At 33.0% G+C, this 23,621-nt stretch overlaps 2 protein-coding genes across 2 annotated transcripts in view; one reads left to right on the plus strand and one right to left on the minus strand.

The window, feature by feature from the left end:
- Positions 1-23,621, minus strand: part of LOC134840603 (uncharacterized) — a 476,174-nt gene that overhangs the window by 420,207 nt on the left and 32,346 nt on the right. The gene's annotated exons all lie outside the window — the stretch shown is intronic.
- Positions 1-23,621, plus strand: part of LOC134840604 (large ribosomal subunit protein bL19m-like) — a 250,826-nt gene that overhangs the window by 168,654 nt on the left and 58,551 nt on the right. The window lies entirely within an intron of this gene.

Below are 23,621 nucleotides of genomic sequence, written 5' to 3' on the forward strand. Positions count from 1 at the left end.
TCACTTGATAAATGCCGAAATTCTTGCAAAGTTTTGCACGACGCGCGAAACAAAAATAAAGTGGGAAAGAAATCCATTTTAAGTGATTTCCTACTTATTATAAAATCCGTTATAATGGATTCAAAATGAATTACAATGCATTTTGTTTTTTGCGAGAAGAAATGGATTTAAATCCATTTTTAGTCCAATTTTGTTGTCTGAACTAAACATGGGAATCAATTATATTTACAACATTATAGACCACGAAAATCCAATATAATCGATTTGTTTTACCTTTTCTTAAATGCGGGTATGCACATCAAATCAAGGACATCAATTCATATCACTCAAAAAAAAAACGAATCGATCCAAAAAAGCAACTATGCACCGCTTATCATAGCCAGATTTAAACATGATCACAGAAACCCAAATCCAGTGCTAAGTATTTGCTGTTCAAAAATTACGTATTACAGAAAACTCATCTGCAATGCAACGAACAGCACAGGTACGCGATAATTTTATACGGATAAATACTTTTCATTGTTTTTATAAATGAATACAAGGAGTTTCTAAAGTATGTTTTTTTTTAATAATTTCCTTTCCATTTCTCAAATGTTTTGGTTATTGAAGGAACGTTTCTTGCAGCAGACAGGAAAGATTTGCCAAGGTCCGTTGATAAACTTCACAAACTTGGATTTTTGGGTGTTTTCCAGTTTCCCAACCGCCTCGTAAAATAACAAAACGAAGCTGTTCAAAAAGTATTAACGCCTTTTTTCTTGTAAGAAATGTTGGGTCATATGCACTAAACGGCCCAAATTCATTATTTCTACGTATCTTGAACTAAAATTATTGCGGATGAATTTGAATGGCTAATTAACCAATCAAGTTCCGTCGACATTTTCTGCCATTTCAATTGAAATTTCAAGCTGATAAAATTATTAGCCGAAATTATAAAGAAAAATTAATTTTAATTTGTCAAGCCATTTTACTGAACTTTGCTCGTCTGGGCAAGGTTTAACAAGCGACTCAAATTTAATTTGACTCAAAGTTCCACCTTTGCGGCAATTTCGGCTAATATTTTTATCTGCTAGAGAAGTTGATCGGAATACCTGACCGTGTAACTTCAATTTGATTGGCTAAAATTACCAATCAAATTTGATCGCATAATTTCCAGCTTACGATGCAGAAAAATTGATTTTGGACCGTTTAGTGCATACGACCCGAAATGTTCAGCTGTTCACCTGTTCACGCTGTTACGTTTTGATGCAGTTCATTTCATTGAAATTCATTTTAAATAGACTTTCATGTAGTGATTTTCAGAAAAAAATATAGAGGGGGGAGGGGACAGGAAAAGAGCCGGATTGTTTTCATATTTTGCAGTTTAAGAATTTTTCATTACATTTTGAGCTGAACAAGCTTAATAACACTGAGCTGACATAAATGGATAAAAAGAACTAAAACAATTAATTTTATTTTTGTTTTCTCGAAAGAAAAAATTTTTTGACTAGGAATGACGGAAAAATAAATTGAAATTTAAATTGTAATTTTTTGTTGCAATTTAATTTGCTTAGTTTTAAGCAAAATCATGTGATCAGATCGGAACAATTCAAAAGGTTTAATATTCAAGGTGCAACAGGTAAAAATTAGCACAATTGAGCATGTTGGCTTCAGCAGTTTTGAATCAAATCCAGAGAACCGTTTTTATGGTGTTTTTTGTTGCAAAGTTTTGCTAATTTAGTTGGACCCTGAAAATGCCTTGATAGTCCAAATCTAACCGAATAAGAGAAAACGAACCAGCATGAAAATATTCCTTTAGTTTTTCTCATACCTTTGTTTCATACGCTATGCGTCACATTTTTGCGTGCCATCTAAATACATGCAATTTCATCAATTCAAAGCAAAATTTTTCGTACCATTTCAGAAATGTATATGAAAGGTAAGTCAGAAACTTTATTTCCATTTCCCGTAACACATGATAAGAAACGACTATGCAACGATGAGATTAGAGTTTTAACAAGTTCAGAAAGTTCAGAAAAGCTTCGAAAATTCTTTCTTCCAGTCCTTGTTTGTTTTTCGGATGCGGACCATCACAAACCCTTGAACTCAACATGCTCCACACGTTTTCCATGATGTTGAGGTCAGGGCTCCTGCTGGGCCAAGGTAGAAGAGAAGCTCAATTCCCGTCTCCTCAAAAAAAGTCCAAACTTTTTTTTGAAACATGAATACTGCAATTGTCTTGTTGCAGAAGGAAACTATCGGGGAGAATGTCTCTCATTAAAGGGATGGCAGTGTCTTTCATAAGCTTGATGTAAGTGTCTGGATTTGTTCGACCGGATACCGTTTTGACAAAAATGGGACCGGTCGAAAAAATCATACCCCAGACCATTAGGGAACCACCCCCACATTGGCGTTTATTGAGGTCAACTTGATGATTTTCCTCCATCCGGGAACACCAGATGTCGGGTCCGTCTAGTTTAAATTTTTTTCATCCTTAAATACGACTTCATCCCAGTTTTTTGTTTTAGTAAACCATTCAGTGCAGAGGCGTACTCGATTTTCTATCTGCTTTTTGGTCCAAATTAACGTGAACTTTGAACTTTTGTACCCATAACTCATTCTTGATAAAGCTCGATGAACCGTTCTTCTGCTGATTTTGAGGGCTGACTCCCTCAGGGTTTTTGAGGCTGTCACCCTTTCTTTGCGTTTTTTCAGCAGAGCAGCGCAACGTTTTACACACAGTTTTTTGAAGCCAACGGCCACATGCTTGGGTCCCCGCTTTGCTTTCACTCTTGAGCAATAATTCTTGATCATATACTGCTCTGTTGATCTTGGTTAACTCAGTTCTTGGCTGACTAGGCGATTTGAAAAACCATTTGCATGTTTTTCTTTCGCTAACTCGATAATCTCGCGTGAGTGCATGTCAAAAACTGAACGAATTGAACAAAAATTGAGCAAAAACTGAACAAACTGATCTCGCCTTAGTGCATGTGAGCAGAACCATTCGCGCGCAGTTCGTGACAATTTCCAACTAAAACCTAAGGGTACGAAAAAGTTTGGCCAACTTTTGTCTTTAAACAAGTGTTTACCTCGTTTTAAGATGGTACGAAAAATTATGACGCGGAGTGTATCAGCGCTATAAAGTTTTGTTCAGCTCAAAAGGCAAGGAAAACTTTGCATTGAAAAATGCACTGGATGAAAACCTTCATTACGATTATACGTTAAAATTGTCCAAAGTGGTGGTTAAAAATAGAAAAGTTTGGAGATTGAAAACCTAATTTTGTTCTTAAGAGATCGAAAACCCGAAGTCCTATACCAATAAAAAAGAATGCTAATTGTTAAAAAGGTTTTAGCTTTCACACTTCTCTCATTTGAGGTTGTTTTCAACTAACTTTGCGACAAAACAGTGGTTCTTTTCTAGTTTCCCCCCTTTCAAATTCAATTTTGAAAAGTTTATTTAACGTTGTTATAATGAAATGAAATTTGGCGTGGTGAATCGACAACTGTGAATAGATTTGTTCTTCATACCTTACAGCGTAAAATTACGCATTTAGCCGTAATAACACGTAATTTAAACATAAAACTCGGTATTTTGAAAGGGGGAACTGGAAAAGAGCCAAAACAGGGAACAACTTTTTTTTCCGATTTCCTTTTTTTGAAAAGAAAAAACTAACTGTTTTTGATAATTTAACTGCAATAAAATGTGTAGCGGGTCAAAGCGAACAAATTTCTACATAATTTCAAATGTGAAAGTTGTGGTGAGAACTAGTTTTAGACATAATATTTTAGAGCCAGCACTTAGTAAATAGGGAAACCACAAAAAAGTGATAAATGAAAAAATTGTGCGAAACAAGGTCAAACCGTTGATTCTGGCTAATCCACTTTCTGCCAGGCATTGGACAAAGAAACCCTCCAGTTCTATTTTCTTCTTTAAAAGGCTCCAGGGTTGTGGTTGTTCTCAAGTTTTCAGCCGAACGTTTTCCTGTGGTAAGAAACTTAATGGGTGTAAACAAAGGAATGTTGTCATTAGCTTGAACTGAAGAGAACAACAAAAAAATTATTAGAACCATAGCTAAAATATTTGAATATATAACTTCAGATTGAAACACGTCCTATTTTAACTGAAATAAAATAATTGTTAATAGTACTTGCCAAGAAGAAAAAATGTTAGCTGAAGTCAATTATAATTTTCAATGTACTCGCCAAGAAGTCAAATATGAATCATTTGAAATCGAAATAAATTTTTGTGCACAGGCATTTTTTGCATGGAAGTCACAAAAAAATAGCCACAGGGTAAGGACTTTTTTGTAAGGTTAACGACTTAATTATGCCCCGGTGAATGAATGACAATACTTGCACACGTTTGTCGACTAGCACGATATAATGCTTGCAGAAAGAGCTTCTGATAGATAACTTTCGACTGTACCCGGGATAACAAAATGGGCGGCCCACTAATTATTTTGAATTTTTGTTTTATGAAAAAAAACAGTCCTGAGGTGTACAGGTTTGAAGACTCATTTTCACTCCCACCATATTTCAAAATTTCCATTTTCAAAGTTGTTTGACATCTTAATATGGCTAAATGCGCGGTGTAACGATAAAAACTATGAAAACAACTCTTCACAATAAATAGTTTGTTCACCATGGCAAACTTCGATGAGTTTTTTATGTTAAAATGATTTTTCATATTTCAAATTCTAAAATGACTTGGGGAGCTAAATTATGAAGTGAATAATCTGCAAAATCACTTAAAAATTAACTTTTGTGCAGTTCGGTTAGTTTTTTTTTCAACACTGAATCTGCAAAGTGTTATTGAATTGCTAAGTCTATCTCTTTTTTTAATTTCCCATTTAATAGTATAACAGAGTTGAACAGGTACGAAGCCAGCTATTCTCAATAGGATTCCATTGTTTTTGTATCGATAATTCATGGATGTTTTAGAGTAGATTTATACCTGTTTTTATGGCATTTATAGCGCTGAGTTATCATCGAACTAGCACTGATTAGCTTTAAACTGGCGCTGATCAAAGCCTTAGTTTTTGCCAGCCATCAATGTAAAAAAAACTGATTCAGAGCTGACTTCTGCTGTGAACTCCAGTCTTCAAAACATTGAAAAAAAATTTCGTGGAAGTATTTGATCTGTGTTTAATTTTGCTAGCGAGTGTTATATAGAAGCTTTGTTTAGTAACTCAGCTTACTGTCTTAAATTTAATTAGTCTGGTTAGAAATTATGCCACAAGTCTTTAACTAAAGCGAGTTTAATAATTGGCTGGATGAATAAGCTTTTAACTATTCAGCGTTTGAAGGATATTTTTTCACTGGCTAAATTTTTTCAGCAGTGTAAACAGCTATTGATTACCACGCTTTGAAACTCTATCTTGCTGAATGATGCTAAATGCTTAAAGTTCCGCAAAAATTTTGATTTAACTTCAACCAGTTGAAGTTCGATCACTGATTGTATCTATTTTAATTATAATTTTTTGTCTTGCTTGTTTTAACTTTATTGACTTAGTGGCTTCTTACTGGGTCTCATAACGAATAAAAAGTATTTCTTGTGTGCGTGTGTGTGTTCTGGGTGTAAGGATACTTTCTTTTTTTCTTTTTTTATGCGTCAGTTTTTCTTGCTCAAGTGTTTTTTGCTTTTTTACGGCTTGGCAATTATAAATTCAAATTGGATCAACAATGCGGCGCATCTGGTGTAAAAGTAACACAAGTTTTTTGTTCCTAGGCTTGTTATTTAGATTTTCGGAGATAACGCGGTCGCTTCCGCACCCTATGAAGTGGAATTTGAGTTCCGAACGGGCCTGGATTTTTCCGTATGTATGAAATTGAGTTTTTTTTCCGGTAAAAAAGAAATTGACGGACTTTTTTTTTCTGCTTATGTTTTGTGAGCTTAGGTTCCAAATCGGGTATCTTAATCGACTACTTTTTGCACTGTCAGCATTTTTCTTTGAAGGTTCCTCTTTTTGTCTTTCATCTTACTGTTTTTTGTCGAATTTAAATCATTTTGTTACAAATTCTCTTTGGTTTTCCTTTTTCTGTGGTTTCTCTCAAACCTATATTCGGCCTACATGGGTTCAGCTGACTTCTTAATCGACTGAGTTACCTTATTATGTGTCGTTTGGAATACAAACAATGATAGTTTTTGTTTCGAAGAACTCTGTTTTCTAGTTTCTGTTGCAAGGTTTAAAAGTTTTAAAAATTAATTGATCAATTTTATGTCCACTTTTTTGGTATTTTTTGTTTTCGGCTCAATCGACGTGTTCCCACTCCTAGGCTTTGGTGCCCCTTGTTAAATAGTAAAAGCTTATTTAGTACCTGAGGTTGTGTTTTCGACTGTATCTCAAAAATTACTTTCGTTTTCTTTACGAATTTTTTTTTGATTTTGTTGTTTTGTCCTGTTTTGGATTCGCTAGCTTGCATTACTGCTCTCACGTTTTATAGCAAGTGCTGCAAAGCTCCGCTTTTCCTCTGTGCAAGAAATTTTCGTCAGTTTCAACCCAAAATGAGCCTTAGCAACAAAAACTCGTCTAGCAAGTAAGACTTTCAATCCATGTAAGACTTTCAATCTCTTTTTCAAACTAACCTCTCATAGGCATCAGTTTTACGATGTAGAAAAAAGTTTTACAGGAAAAAGTATCAGGACCGAATATGTTTGCGAAGGCCGTATTAATTGCATATCATTTTTTTTCTGCAATCGGCCACTGTGAAAATTAAGTTTACCAGTAAAAGCCCAAATATGTTGTGGCTTCAATCAGTTTGAAAAGGCTTTAAAAAGGTAACTAAACCTCCATTCTGAGTTGTGTTCTTAGGTCTAAATCATAGAGTAATTTGAGATAGGGTGCACCGTCTGCTCGTCACGCTATCTTATTTTCGGCCGAATAGACTCGTGCAACTTCTTAGTCTAATACCGATCTTGATCTTACTCTTATATCTACTAGTCTCAATTAGTCTCAATAGAACTAGATTCTAAGTTAAATTCAAATCTCTCTGGTGCTGAAATTACAAGTAATTTCAGCACTTTTAAATAAGTGGTTCGTTAAATTGATAGAGTATGATTGGTTAGTATCGAATACTTTATAAAGATGAAATATCTAATTTATAACTAATAATAAATTATAGTTTAGATCTGGTTCCACCCATCCGGGGTTTACAGAGTTTTTAAATCTTTCATCTTCTATCTGTAATGAGGGATGGATGATGATCGTTGGTATTTGGCGAGCATCATTTCTGTGGTTCCGTTCTTGGAGAAGGAAATTCCAGGAAGTTAGAATGGTCGATATAAGGTTTGTCATTCAACAATGACTGTGACCGCCAACGAAACCAATCTGATTTCAAAATGGTTTGTTATGGTTGTTCGTTCTGCTTTGGCGGAGAACTGACTGTGTTTTGTTCTGATCTGGAAATGGCGTGAAGATTGAGTTTGGAGCGAATGCCTTATAACCCGGATCTGTACGTATACTCGAACATCGAGGTGGTCATTGGTCTGGTTCAATGAAGTCCTTTGCTGCGATGCCAAGTCGTACTTCAAACTCTTTGAGTTGTGATTGTGAGCGGCATATCGGTTGTGTTTAGCCATTCCGTAGATTGAATATGAGGGGGTCGTGTAGTTTCCTGATTCTCGTCTTCGTGGTCGTGTATGATCTATATACTGCATTATATAAATTACATACATGAAATTTTTGTTAATTCGTTTTTTAGTTATGATTTCTATTAGTTGTTATCGCGAAAGTTTTCAATTTTAGTTCTGTTATTTTTAAGAGCTACTCACCATTGAGTACCTCTTGTCAAAAATAGAGAGTGTGTCATAAAGCGTGTTCTGAAGCAGGATAGGTTAGGCCGGCTAATAAGCATGCTCAGGACGTCCTCTCCTGGTTGGTTAGGCCAGGAGTGAGGGTATGATTGCATGCTGGTTTTTTATGGGGTCCTGCTTTGTGTTAACGTTTTTAAATTATGTTTGTTACTGGTTTTTACCGTTTGTTGTTTTATTTATGTCTTTTTCTTAAAAATCAATTTGTTTGGTATGGGTTTGTCTTGCGACTTTTTTGTTGTTTTACTGCATCATTTAGTGTGGTTTGTTAAGAAAAGTTTTTAGTTTATAAAAGAGTTTTGTATTCTTATTTGGTTTTTCTTGTTCGTAGGTGATCGTGATCTAAAGACTAAAGAAAAAACATTGCATAAAGAACATTAGTGTTATTTGGGAAAAGTTAGTTTTAAATTATTCAATTCATATTTACCTTATTCGTCATGAAAGAAGCCATGAAGAAAAACATCGTGAATGGCATCAGATGTCGTTAGTAGTTTTGCTAATATGCGAATGATATTTTTAGTCTGGAGCAGTGGCCAAAGCAATTGGAAAGCCTTAATGGTTTTTAGTTCTTCAGTGCCAACGGAAATTTCATAAGGTGTGTTTTGGATTAGGTTGTAAAGTTTGTGATTGTATTTAGTGTTGTGGATAAATTCTAAAATAGATATTTCTATAGGTTGAATGTACTCATGCGGGACAATGAGTGGTCGGGACTCTTCTACGTTGAAGGTTTTGGTGAGGTGTTAGAATATATACGTTTGCGTGATGGGGTCATAATTACTAATTAGGATGCCTTGAAGGTTAGTATTTTTATTACAATATGTGAAATTTAGAAAAAACGGTGATGTGTATTTGGAGTTAATGAGTTGAAATCGGTGATGTGGTTGTCGTGATGATGTATGTAAGTCAAAATGATTTTGTATGAATCGATAATAAGTTCTAGGTGTGTGTCTGTTTAGTTCTTAACATGATGTCGTGTGAACAGTGCAAATCACGTTCTTTGGGTGTAAGGAAGTGAAAGGTCAGTGAAAAGGTTTCAAATATTTCTTAAAATGATTCGTAAGCTTGGATGTCAGATAGTGCTCCTGAAATGATGTGATCGTGTTTTTTGTCTAGTATGCTAAATGTGAATAAATAACGTGTTTTAATTTTTTTTTAAATTTCAGTTAATTGTTGGTGCAAGTATAAAACCATAAAAAGCTTCCTTCATAATCAAGGAAATTTGATCTATTTCCGGATAAAAAATATCCTGCGTAGGGTATTTTTAGAACTGCTGGTGCAAGCGATTGTAAAATTTGTGTTATATTTTTGTATTTTTGCTACTTGAAATGTGGTACAAGTGTCTTCGGGAAACCAGACAATTGTTGCTTGTGTCCTAGTAGTAGGATCACAATAACCTTGATCATTTTTGCAAGGTAGTCTGATTCCATGGTAGATTATAGTGTCATCTTTTAAATCTCGTGTGAGTTGTACTTTTTCAAATTGTATTTTCCAATCGAAAAACCTTATTTCTTGGTATCCTTTATTTTTTTTTGTGTCTGCTTTGCAGTTTGAAGGACTATTTGTTCCATTATGTGGTATCCAATGTTTATTGTAAAGATCATAAGTTAATCTTCCGTGTGCGCCTTTGTATGGATATATTTCGTCTAATCTAATTTGTCCTTGGTATCTTTCAAGTTCTGCTTGGTGTGCAGAGTCTGTGAAAACTTGAAAATTTACTAAATTTCTGTTTGAATTTTTCTTTGATGTTAAATTTAATCTGAGTTGTTCATTTTTAAAATCTTCGGGTTGTAGATGTAATTGTCTTTCAATGTTGCTTTGATAGAAAAATTCGTGATCAAGTCGATTTTTATTTCCATTTGAGACTTGTGAACAATGTACATTTTTCTTGGAAAATGTCGCTGTGATTTTATAACCGATAAGTGTTGTTGCTCGGGCTTTGGAATATAATGTAGCTACGATGTTCGTGGTTCCTGTAGCTTGTGGTTCGGATTCACATTGTGTTACTTGATTTATAGCATATTTGTGTAATGTTTTTGTTCATTTTCTTCACAATCGTAGTGTGTTACTAATAAATCCTGAGGTCCTCTACGAGGGGATGGATTTTGACTTTGTTCGGAAAAAAATAGAAAAAGAAGGTGTTGAAATGTAAAGAATTTTTAAATATACATGTGTATGATAATCCTGAATATGGGTTATAAAAAGTTATGTATCCAATTGTCGTTTTGGTGTATCTTTCGCATTTAAATATTACTTCAGTTGTTATTAATGGGGAAGGCAAAGACTGAGCTGTTATATTTGGCGGGGCTTGAACAATGTTATATGGAAAAGGGTGTTGAACAATGTTATTTAGTCTTTCTGTAGTTTCGATATTTTGTGGATATTTTGTCTATATTGTAGTCTGTTTAGTGCCCAGTTGTGGAGTCTACTACTTTCTTGATGTTGACCAAATAATGGTGGAGGTACTACGAATGTGTTCCGATCTAATCGTAGGGGGATATTACTAGCTGATTAATCTTGAAATCTTGCGTCAAGATTTGTTGGGAAAATTAGGGGAAAAAGTGTTGGTGATATTTGATTTATTGAAGGTGTTAATGGGAGGGAAAGTATTTCTGGCCAAGTTGATAATGTTGTATCAGATGAAATATCTATTGGTTCGTTTACTAAATTTGGTTCACCTTGACTTTATGAGTATGTTGCCCAATATGGTAGGTGTTCAGTAGATGCTGGGGGATCAAAAAGATTTTCTCGAATTTGCTCTGATGTGGGAGTTGAACCTAAATAATCTGATGGAATCTTAAAAGTGCTTTGTTGTGAAGTGAGTGGGAAAGTTTCTTGTATTGTGCTACTACAAAGATCTGAAGTTTTTGATGCTGGTGATTATGGTGTGTTAAAATGAGCTCTGGGAGTTTAAAAGTTTCTATTTCGTCTTGAATGTATGATTTGTCATTTTTTTCAGGTATATTCTGATTTTGGCTAATATGTCTTACTCTATTAAGGTCATGTTGGAGAGGGGGTTATGTGGTATATGTTGGTTTGTTTCGTGGTTCGCTCAAAGGTGCGTGGCGAACAACTGGTTGTAATGGTTCAGATAATTGTGCGTGTCTTTGTTCAAATGTGTATGGATTGTCTTGAAAAAAAACGCGGGTTGATGATTGGTGGTTTTGGGTAGTTCTTGGTGTTGTTGGGTTTTCTTGGGAGGTTGTTGGTGGGGACTGGGGTGGTTGTGGTTGAATAGCAATTTTGAAAAAACGTATGAGTTTTTTAGAAAGAAAATTTATGTTTACTTTAGTATTCTTCAATAAAAAGAGTTAAGATGATGTTTGGTGAAGCGAATGTGATGACTACCTTTTTTTATACATTTGCGCATTGTCATCATTAGAGATGTTAAGAATGAGAGATTATTACGAATAGTAGAAAAATATCAGATCTACAAAATATAGTTTAAAAAATTTGAATAGATTTGAAATTATCGTACCTGTGGAGGTTATCAAAGATTTTGGAAAATTGGAAATATAATTCGAATAGGGAATAAAAAATAATAAAAAGGTTAAAAGGTTACAAAAATTATTAAAAGTATTATCAAAGTTTCAAAAGTATCAATTAGAAATCTTATAAAAAATTTAAGAAGATTAAAAAGTTTTATTAAAAATTTTAAAAAGATGTGTTTGAAACTATTGACTGTCGCGGAAAGAAGCATTTCAGAAATGATTCGTTCCGTCGAATCGTTTTTAAGTTTTTGGGGATAAATTCAAGTGTGGTCGTATTACTTATTGATTTTTTGACAAGTGGGTTGGTTTCTGTCAGATAATGTTGAGGGGTTATTTTATGGTGCTCGGGAGGTCTACTAGGTTTTGTTTTTATTTGGTGGATAATTGGGGGTTTCTAGGAAATGTTTGTACTTTAGGCTAAATGATCATGTGTTCTTCGCTCTTTGGCTAATTAGCTATTTTTGGTTGAAGGGTTTTTCAGGTCTGGGTTTGGAAAAAATTGTTGATTTTTGTGTTACTTGATAGGGGAGGGTAATATTGAAATAGTGTTTATTTTAATTGTCACTATTTAGCAGGTGGCTTATTTTTGACCTGGAGGTCTTGAAAGTATAGTTATAGTTATGCCTGGAGATTAATATCATTCGGCTAAAAAAGTATTTTGGTTAATAAGGTGACAAGTTGAAGGAATTCTGTTTGCTGATTCTGAACTAGATCTGTTCAAGCTCTTTTCAGCTTGTTAAAATGAAAATAAGTAGGTTCAAAACGATTTTAAAAAATTGGAAATATTGATTAAAATTAAAGTTGTTTTTGAAATTCGAGCTTCTTTAATATTTTAGATTTTGGGATGAATGTTGTTTATTTTTTTCGTGGTTGACTTCTAAGTCGTGATGATTTTCTATGTTCAGATTTTTCATTTTGATCCTGTGCTAGAATTTTTTCTTTCATTTTCCTATTTTCTCTTTCTTTTTGATATGTTTTTGTTTCTATTTTAGGAGATGTTTAGTGAACTGTTTCGTTTTTTGAATTGGTTTCAGGGTTTTGTTTTCGTCAGTGTTTTTATCTTGTTCAATATCTGAGTTATTATGAACGATTTTTAAACTCGTGAAGGAATATATTTGAGTAAATTCGCGAAGTGCATATTCTTTTGGGTAATAAAGAAAGAGATTGTTGCGATGTTGAACATTTTCTATTTTATTTGAGTCAGTACGTTTGTATGTTACATCAGCAAACTTATCAATTATTTGATATGGTCCCTTTCGGAGTGTTTGCAAACTTTTTTTGTAAATTCCTTTTTGTGCAGTGAAGTTTGGAATTAAAACAAATGTTCCGATTTTTAAATTTGTTGCTGGTGTAAAGCGTGAATAATTTGGTTATTTATATTTTGTCTTTGTAACATATTCTTTGTTATTCTTTAATAACCTTCATATGTTTCTTTTTTATTTAAAATCCATTCGGTATGTGTGCCGGAAGCTAATTTTAAAAATTGTGGGTAATGAAAGTGATCTTCATCAAATGTATGTAATGGTAAATTGCAACATTTTGAATCTTTATATGGTTGACAATGATCTTGTGCATTTTTGTGAGCCTTTGCTGTGAACATGATTGGTTTGCGTGGTTTTTGCTTAAACACCTTTTCGTATGGTGACCTTCCTAACGATGTTGTTATTTGTTAATTATAAGATAAGGGGAATAATTTTACATCTGCTGACCATTCGATAAATCGTGTATCATTTCCATTAATAAAACATCTAAGATATTTTTGTAATAAACGGTTCATATCTTCGACTAATCCGTTTGTCCAAGGAACATGAGATGTACGTGGTTTATGTTTGATGTTATGTAAGTGACATATTGTGAGAACTTCGTTATAAATGAATTCAGTGCCGTTGTCTGCGACTAGTATTTCGGGTAATCCGAATTTGGCTATCCAATGTTCGTAAAGTGTTGTATATGCATAGTAAGCATTAAAATGGGGTACTGGATTGAGTGCTACGTAATGCGTGAATGCATCAAAAATAACCATTATGTAGGAGTTTCCTTCGGAGGTAGGTGAAATTGGTCCTTTTGTGTCACATGAAAATTCTGTGATTAAAATATAGACTTTGTCCTTTAAAATCTTGTTTTTCTGCAATTTGCTTTTGATTTGGGTATGGTTTATTTAATTGACATATTATACAATCGTTGCATAATACTTCAATCCAAATTGGTGCATTTGGGAAATGTATTGGATGTATTGAATGCTATTAGCATCATACTTAAAGGTAGACAATTACTTTAAAATAATAGGTTTGATATTCTAAAAGATGTTTTCATTTATAGTGGTGTTATTAAATTTTCTGAAATATCGAAGGAGTGTTTTGTTTCCTAAAACTGTGGTATCAGCTTTTGTCGGTTTAGTTTTATACTTGTGCCATGATTTTAGTTGTCTGATAACTGGGTCAAAATTTTGGTATTTTTGCAATATTTCTAGTGTAGTTGTTTCTGTTGGAGGTAGAAAAATGTTTTCTAATTCTGTTTTTGATAGGGGTATTGTGTCAAGTGGGTCATGAAAATTAAAAACTTGATTTATCGTGTATTTTGAATCATGTGGTAATGGTCCTGATAGATTTATTTTAACAGTTGAGTTTTCTTTTTCGATTAAAGGAAAAAGATCTTTTTTATGTGGTTGTTGTTTGACTCGTTTTTGTTGAGTATTATTTTTGATCCAGTGTGAATATGGAATTGGCTTGAACGTAGATGTTCCCTGTAAATCAACTTCATAGATGTTATTTTGACAATCTAAATTTAATGGAAAGTGTTGTAGATTGTTGATCTGTGTTTGATATATGTCAGTTTTTACTGCATATTTACATTTTAAACGTGGTGAGGTTTCATCTTTTGCAAGGTAGAATTTAATGTTTTGTGGTATTTCAACTGTTGTTTTTTGTGTAAGGAGTTCAGGTGGTGTGTTTCTACTTAGAGTATCTGGTAATGCAAGGTTTTTTCCTGCTGTCCAGATCATATGTAAAGTTGAAATTTTATAAGAATTTATTAAAACCTATAAACTCTATATTTTGGATTGGATTTTTGTGTAAAAAAGAATATAATAGGTTCGTGACCTGTGAATAAAACTGTTGGATGTTATGATCCAATTTTCAAAAATTCATTTTCTGTAAGATTATATTTTATAGCTGTGCATTCTCTCATAAGAGTAGATAGTCGTAGTTCAGCTGTGAAATTGAGCGAGAATTTGCTGATAAATATTTATTTTATTCGTTCCATTGTGAGATTGTAACAATGCGGCGCCGATGCCAAAATTCAAAGCATCGCACATTTCGTAAAATGGTTGATTTGGGTCTTGGCTGTTGTTTGAAATTTGCTTTGTGAGAAGCCTTTTAAGTTCTTCAAATGGTGTTTGGTGTTCTGTTGTCCATTCAAAAATGTTTTGTTGTCTAAGAATGTTATAGAATGGTCTTAAAAGTAATTAGCATTCCACGGATTTCTTGAATTTTCTTTTCGTTTGTATTGTGGTTGGAGTTTTTGAATTACATCTATGCAAGATTTTAATGGAGTTATAGTGTTTTTCTAGATTATATGTCCAAGAAATTTTACGCGCGTTAAGAAAAATGTGATTTGTCCGGGGCTGCATTCAAACTTTCGTTTTTTAGTATTTGATGGTACTGTTCTAAAACTATAAATATTTCATCTTTGGTTTGTGATTGCATGAAAACATCGTCTAAATATGTGATTGCCTTTTTCTTGAGTATAAGTGGTCTAAAAAGTTTTCTAATAATTGCCGAAAAAGCTGCTGGGCCTATGGATATTACATAGAATAATCTATTGAATTCGTATTGTTCATTTCGATAACAAATTGTGTTAGTCATCGTGATTGTTTGTCTAATGGCATTTGATTATATGCACTATTCATATCTGCGGTGGTTAAATATTTACCGTTTATTTTTGTTAGAATTGCTTGAATGGGTTCATTAGGCCAATTACATTTATATTCGTCAAGGAGTGAATTTAGATATCTAGCGTCTAGAAATAATTTTAGTGATTCTCGTTTTGCTAGGATGCTAACGGGGTTGATAAAGGTGTTTCCTATTGGCTGTTCTTCTTTATTTACTGGAGATATGATTTCATATTGTTCTAAAGTGTCAAGTAATCTATTGACGTTATCATGTAGGTGAAATGGTACTTTACTTGCTCTCTGTTTTTTGAAAACTGCGTCAGGTTTCAAAGCTAGATGTAGTGGTGAATTACTTTTCCCACGTCAAATTTAGATGTGGTATCAACTGTTGGGTATTTTAAAAGTAAATCGACTGATTTTTCAAATTCGTTTTGTGTTATCTGAGAGTGTTCAAAAACAAAAATTGTCAAAACATTTTGTTGTTCTTCCGTATAGTGTGATATTTAAAATGTTGGTTTAAAATAAAGTGTTTTTGTGAAATAGTCTGTATTTCTTTTCTCGTTGCTTCTTATATTGTTTATTGATAATTCTTCGTCAAGAATTGTTGACTGACATATATCAAATAGTTATAATATATTATTGACTCGATATGCTACTTCTTTTGTGGGAGAAGTTGTTGCATTTGTTTTGCAATATCCTAGGAGTCCTAAAAGTAGTTTTATTTTGTACGGTGAATTGTTGTTAACATGTAGAGAAATAGTATCAGAGTTTGAATGATTCATGTTTTTTATGGATCAGATTGTTCCTCGAAAAAATTTAGGATTTGGTCTGAATTCAAGGTCAGACATGACGAGATGTTGTTTATTTTGTTCCTTATCATATTGGTGAACTTGTTTGATTAAGAAATTTTATACTGTTCCTGATAGTGGTTTCAGGTATTTCCAATCCTGATTGTATATGGGGTAAAAATTAGAGAAAAAAAAGGGATTGTTTGTTTATTCTTTGAAAAAACGTCAAAGCTGTTTTTTTCATTCTTGTGTATTTATCCTTTATATGATTTTTACTATTTAAAATTTTTATTGTTGGTATGTAATAAGTTATAAACGGTTTTCCAATAATGTTGTGTTTTATATCCGTGATGTGGAATATTTGCTTAAGCGGTTTGTTTAAGAGTTTATTTTGTTCCATTATGTAGTGGGAACAAGGAAAACTTGGATTTTCCCGTAGTTTGTTAATGTTGAGCCCTGTGCTGCTGCTAGTCTACTGGTTGTTTTCAAGATTATTAATTTTGAATGTAGAATTTTGATTTCGTTCCAAGTGGGAACGTTAATAATATTTGATTCTGCTGCTGAGTCGATTAGAAAATATATTTCTAGGTCGGGTGGTTGAAATTCTTTACTTGTTGGGCTTTCTAAGAGAAAGGGAGTTGTCCAAATTTTTTCTCTTGGTGTTTCTTTTCTTACATTTTGATATATGTGATTTTACTTAAACATAGTATACTGTCTTTTTCAGGTTTGGTTAATGTGTTGATTTCGTTTACTTTTTGTACTATTGGTATATTATTACTTGTAGGTCTATTGAAATAATTTTGAAGAAGTTCCAATTGATTTTCATAGATATTTGAATGAAAAGGTTGTTCATATATGACAAGTTCATAGTCATTTTCAATTCCTATCATGTTAACTGAGATGATGTTGTCTGTATCGCTTTCGCTGTCTGTGGATTCGCAATTAAAATGATTTAATTGTAATTCAGTACTTTCTGTGCTGTCGATACCAGGGGTTCTGAATTTATTTCTTCATATGTTTGTACTTGATTTGCTTGTCTTTGATGTTTTGTTGTTAATTTCTATATTTATTTTGAGAATCGGGGTAACGGTTATTATTCCTGTCAGGTGATTGGGAATAATTTCTTTGTCGATTGTTGTAGTTTGCATTTCTGTTTTGCGAGTTATCTCGTGATCTGTTTTGATAAATTTTGTAGTTAGATCTTTGATATTTTGATCTTTTGTTTGAATAATCTCTCGATCTATTGTATTCGTATCGTTGGTTTCGACTATTTGAGTAACTTCTATTCCTATTGTTGGAACAATTCCTGTATCGATTGTAGGATGAATTTCTGGATCTATCAGTTGAGTAGTGTCTATTCCTGGAGTTTGATGGTGAATAGTAGTTTCGGTACTTATTGTTTCGACTATTTGATCTACTATATCTTTTTTGTGAGAAGTTTTGTGAATTTCTTTGTTCTGGCGAGCCTCTATAATTGGAGTTATAAGGTAATTGATTTCTTGAATAATTTGAATTATTTAGAAGTGGGTTTCCAGAACTATTATTACTATGGATGTTTTTATTTGGTAAGTTTTGGTCTTTTTTCATGTATTGATAAAATGATTTGTTTGGTTCTTTGTACTTTTAAGGTTTGTTTTGATTATCTTGTTGTTTTTGTCGACATTCGGCAATGCTGTGTCCGTATCTTCGGCAATAATTACTCCAATTTTTGAAAAATGTTTAACCTTTAAAATTTGGGTTATTCTCATATATGTTCATATTTTCAGTGATTTTTTCGGATTAATCTACGTCTGAATCATTTATGTTATTTGTTTGCGTAGTATTGGTTCGTAATCTATTAACGTGTTGTAGTTTAAGATTTTCTGTTTCTTCAAGTTTCATAGTGATTGCAGCTTGCTCTATTTTATCAACTAGTTTTCTAAACTCTAAATCTGGTTCTCGAATTAAAGAGGGATGTGATGCTCTCTTTTTGATTGCTAATTTCCTTAATTGTGGTGTTAGAGTCATCATTAAAAATTCTATCATTTTTGTGTTTTTCTAGTCATGAGTGTTAAGTTAAAACGCTTTTTGATCTAGTGTTTCGATTCTTACTGCTAGTTGTTTGATTGTTTCGTTGGTAGTCTACGAATTTCATTTCATAAATCTATTTAAAGTTGTTTGTTACTTTCAGAATCAAATATTTATGAAAATTCTTGTGTGAATCTTTTCCGACCTTATTTTATATCTATAGGTATAACTGAAAACCATTTTTGAGCTGCACCATCAAATGTGGTCTGTATTAACACTCTGCGTCCATGTATCCAATTTTGATGAAATGATGTATTTACTGGTTCAGGTCCTATATTTAAAATTGAATTTGCTATGACTGCATTTGGATAATCTTCTACAGAATATTCAGGGTCTGTGCCTGTGAATACCATCAATGGTTTTGTTTGATGTTATGGTCGATACACCCATTAGGAATGGATTCATAGTATTTCGTAATGTTTCTGTGGCATTTGGTAGTTGTGAAAAACTTGTAAGTTGACTTTTTGTTATTTCATGTTGCTGTAAATAAAATGGTAGTGGAATTTCTTTTTGCGTTTGTGTTGGTTGGAAAGAATGTGTACTGGCAGGGTTTTGTATCTGTACTATTTGATAAGATTGTGTACTAGTTGGGTCTTGGGTTTTCAATGGTTGGTGAGTTTGTGTACTAGCTGAGTTTTATGAGTAAAAATTTGTATTTTGAGATGCCAGATTTGGTCGATGTTGTTTTACACGGTATTCTTGTGTATATGGTGCAAAAATATCTGGTTGATAGTATTCATCATCATCTGATAATAAATAAATAGGTATATATTAAAAATTTTGTTGTCTGTTTCTTGAAAAAATGGGCAATTTTCACTCTTATCTTGTGAAATTTGTGGGTAGTTAAGTAAATTTACTGAATTTGATGATGGTTGTAGAGAACTTGATATTAATGAAAAAAACTTGATTTTGCGTGTTTATATGGAAGGATTGTGTTGTTTGTGGTTGGTTGATATAATTATAATTGTGTTCTGCAAAATTATTTCTATTGAATGTTTTTCGTTTTTGTGATCGTTCGTCATTGGTCTATATGTTTGATAATCCATTTGTGAATTTTTTGGAACAACTGGAGGTTTAATCGTAGATTAAAAGGTTACCTGTGGTAGTGTTGGATTTTTTGGTCTGGGCGTTGTAAGGTTTGGGTGTATTGGAGAAATAAATTGTTGTGTTATTGTGGCTATTGTTTCAACTACTCCCTCATTTACAAATAGTGATGGTGCTTGACTATCTGGTTGGGTAGGATTTCTAGTTTCAATTTGATTTTCCTGTTGCATAATAGTTGAATTTAAGCTAATATTTCCTATTCCATCGAATAGAAATGATTATAGCTTAAAGGTGTTGCGTCTATTGTGAATGGAAATACTTTTACATAATCTTGGTGAATAGAAATTGTGTTAATTGCTTGACTTGAGATGTCAGTTGGTATGTTCATAAATAGTGGGTGAGACCAGTCGGGGTCCCAAATTAATCTGACTGTTGTGCGAAAACAGTGTCGTCGCTTGTACTTTGGGGTCTAAAATTTTTTATTGCTTCTGCATTTAAATCGGTATTATGTGTGAAATAATCAATAATAAACCATGCTAGTATTTTGTAAGTCGTTTTAACTTTTTGTGAAACTTCATTGCTCAATAATTTTCACGGATTGCATTTAAAAATTCTGAAAATGCTGCAATTTCATTTCTTACAGCCGTGTGTCTAGATGTTTGAACTGCTGAAGTACTTTGTATTACTGTTTTTTCTAGTATAGATAAATAACTATAGATTATTGAAAATACATCCTTAGTAAATAAATATTGAATACGCTCTCTGTGAGTTTTGATGTTGTATATTTTTGATGTATTCTGTGAATACGTTTGAAAATTTTTTATCTACGTTTTCTGTTTGGATTTGATATTTATCATGAAAACTACTTGGTGAACTAATTTTTATGCAATAAATTCCATACTGTTGTGCTATACTACATATACCTTTTAAATAGTGATCGATAATTTGTCAAAATATTTATTGTATAGGCAAAATTGTTTTTGTCCTCTATTTTTAGTGAGTGAATTGGTAAGAAATGAAAAAACTGAAATTTTGTCTTCACTTTCTTCACTTTGATTCATTTCTGCGTTTTATGACTGTTAATGCGTAGTTTTCATTGTGTTTGATTGGTTGATTCTAATTATATAGACGTACTGGTTTGTTTTTGTATGTTTTTTTAATTCTTCGTTTTCCTTGTAATGATGAATGTAATGTAGTTTCTGACTCAAAGAAGTATGAATGATCATTGACTGGATAGTTTTTTTTTACCGAGTCGTTTAGTTTGTAAAGTTCATCTAAGTTACTGGTTTCTGATTGGGGGACCGCGTTTCTTCGCTTTGAAAATCTTTTTCTGTGAAAACATAAATTTGTCTTTGTTTACCTAAAAAAAAATTTTTTATTGTTTGTCGTTTTGTTCGATTATATCCTATTGTTTGTTTGTGTGGAGTGATTACGAGATCATTTTTTTTTGCGTTGATTATTTCACAATTGTGTAATACGAATGTTTGTTTATTTCCTAAATTGTCTAGTGACATAAGGTTTAGGATGATGGATGCAAGATTGTGATTAGTGATTTTTAGGATCCTAAAGTGTAAGTCCTTACGATTTTTTGGTTAGCCTAACTTGGGGCGTATATTTAGGGTTGGAAAGGAAAACATATATCGATTCCGGAGAATGATTGTTTCTTTCTCGTGGCTAGTCTAAGTTAAGGTGTTAACTTACCTTATCTTACTTAGGTGTAGTGATTGTGTTCAAGTGTTGGCGAATAGTAAATCGATCCTTAAGGTTCAGGTATAGCAAGTAGTTCGTTAGATGATACTTTAAAACTACTAAGCTTAAGTATTAGCCTGGGTCAGATAAGAGGGGGGGGGGGTGTCAAGTGAAGAATGAATAACCGAAGTTCTTCACTGTTTATCCTAATTTGAGTGGTTAGTTTGTTTAAAAAATTTCTGTAAGTCCTGGGTCTAAGAGAGGGTGGGTGGTGAATCTTTAATAATTGGGTGGGGAACAAAATTTTTCTATTTGATCCAAGAAAAAGCCTTGATAATCAGGATATAAATTTAATGATATAAAATTAATTAAGATAAAAGTTAAATAGATATCCAAGGGAAGCCTTGATGATCTGCTTTAATTTTAAATGAATTGAATTTAAATAAAAAAAAATAGGATAGGTCTTTTAGAAATAATTTAAAGTTTAATTGATAGAAAAATTTAGTTTTTGATGATTTATGTATTTTAACAATTAGTGTTTATACTAACTAATTTTTATTTTTATTTTCAATAAATATTTTTTTCCAGATATCTTCTTTTTTCATTTTTACTGCAGTTTGGTGGAAACGACTAGAGATGTTTTTATCGTTATTGAACAATAATAAGTTTAGCGCCGCAAGGATCGTTGATTTCAATGATTCTATGTTTGCAAATGAAAATCTAAATTCATTGCTAATAAGATTCTAAATATAAAAGTTTGTGTTGGCTTTCGCCGTACGACCATGAAACTTAATAGTAAGTTTCCCCGTAGTCGTATGTCGTCTCTTGTCCGAGGTTCTCTTCCAATACCGGCTAATTCTCGTATTGTTCGGAATAGTGGCTCTGATCTATTGAGTCGTAGAGACATTTCAATTAAATTATTGTCATCTAAAATTTTTGAAAATGTTTTTGTCTAATTCTAATTTATTTGGTTAGTTCTAAAATGATTTGCTTTTTAAGGTCTTGTTCGAAACTTTTGGTCGCACCACATGAGTTGTGTTCTTAGGTCTAACTCATAGAGTAATTTCAGATACGGTACACCGTCTGCTCGTCACGCTATTTTATTTTTGGCCGGATAGATTCGTGCAACTTATTAGTCTAATACCGATCTTAGTCTTACTCTTTTATCTACTAGTCTCAATTAGTCTCAATAGATCTAGAGTATACTGGTTTAATGCGAGTAGGTCTCTGGGAGAGGCAACTAAGTTCTAAGTTAAATTCAGATCTCTCTGGTGCTGAAATTACAAGTAATTTCAGCACTTACAAATAAGTGGGTTGTTAGTTTGATGGAGTATTATTGGTTAGTATTAAGTATTTTATAGAAATAAAATATCTATTTTATACCCAATAATAATTTATGGTTTAGATCTGGTTCCAATTCACTCATTAGTAGCGCAAAACTATTGCGCGTTAATTGCCAAATTAGCTCTAATTAGCAATCTTAATGCCTCCATAAACTAACAAAAAAAACAATAACAGTTGAAGCATTTTTTCAAAATTGAGATCAAGGCAACATTACCTTTTGAAAGGTATTGAAAAATTCAGTCAAAGTTAGCATGGTAAAAAGTCAAAAATTGTCTGGAGAAAAAGCAACGCGAGCACAAAAATTTTGTCACTTTTTCGAAAGTCGGAATAAAAAGGCTGCTCGTATCCTTGTCAGACGATTAACATTGTAATTACGTTCAAAAGCTTCTACTTTGTTAACTAGTGCCTGGGAACAAATTCGGCTTCTAAACGATTGCACTTGAGTTGTCAAAATTCCTGCCTGTAAGCTACAAAATTGTTTCTTCTTTCTATCTACTTCTCGGGGTTACGTTCACATGTTGGCTTCTTCAACCATGACAGGCTCATTTGTTTCTTGCAAGGTTCTGTTGCTGATATATCTTGTCATCAACATGTGTTCGCATCAAATGACACAGCATGTAGTTGCTTTTCTTCTTGGCCAGGGATTCGACCTTGTCCCAAAAATTGTCAGAAGTCGGGCTTGATCTTTGCATGTTCTGCCTTCAATTCTGTATTTCATTTTGTTCCATCGCACAAAATGTAACATAGAGTTTAAGGCCGAAAGCACAAGATGAACCACGAAAAGAGTTGCAGAGGAGAGCTGCAAAGAGAAAACGGAATAGAGTCAGTCTCGGATTCTGACCGATGTAACCATTTTCTGTAGACTGCCAATCCTCGTGTCGACAGGCATAGTTTACCTCATTCCCGACGTTGTTGGAATTTCTTTTTTTTTGGTCTCTTGAACGGCTCTTCTCTTTTTCACCTCAAGTCTCCCAGTCGGCTACATGGCTCAGCTGTTTTTATTGTTTGTCTCCATTCTTGGCGGTTTCAGTCACTTCGCCTACTTCAGAACTATTTAAGCCGGCCTTGCTCACTCTGTGCTTCCAATGCAATAGTGGACAGCTTTTCGACTTTACAAATCTACACAAAAGATATTGCAAAATTAATTACCACATATTGTTTGCTTCAAAATTAAAAATTTATGCTGATATAAGTGATAAGAAAAATAGTATTAAAAGTTATAATAGCAATATAAGTAACATTTCTGCAAGTTTTTTTCCATCAAGCCAATTGATTTGTTTTGTTTATAATCGTGGAGAAATTTTTGAGTAACCAGTCAGATTCTGTTCAAATTTTGGAGTAGATTTAGAGGTACGCTCAAATTCGATGAACTCTTCAAAACAAATCTCTAGAATTCTAATTCCAAACCTTGCACAATTTTGAACTTTGAAAGTCCTTGAAGAAATATTTACTGTGGGAATTCGACAAAATAAGAATTGGGTAGTGAATAAAAAGAGTTTTGATAATTATCATACAACTTTTTCATT

Source organism: Symsagittifera roscoffensis, chromosome 2 (genome assembly GCF_963678635.1).
Source record: "Symsagittifera roscoffensis chromosome 2, txSymRosc1.1, whole genome shotgun sequence".
Classification (NCBI taxonomy): Eukaryota; Metazoa; Xenacoelomorpha; order Acoela; family Convolutidae; genus Symsagittifera; species Symsagittifera roscoffensis.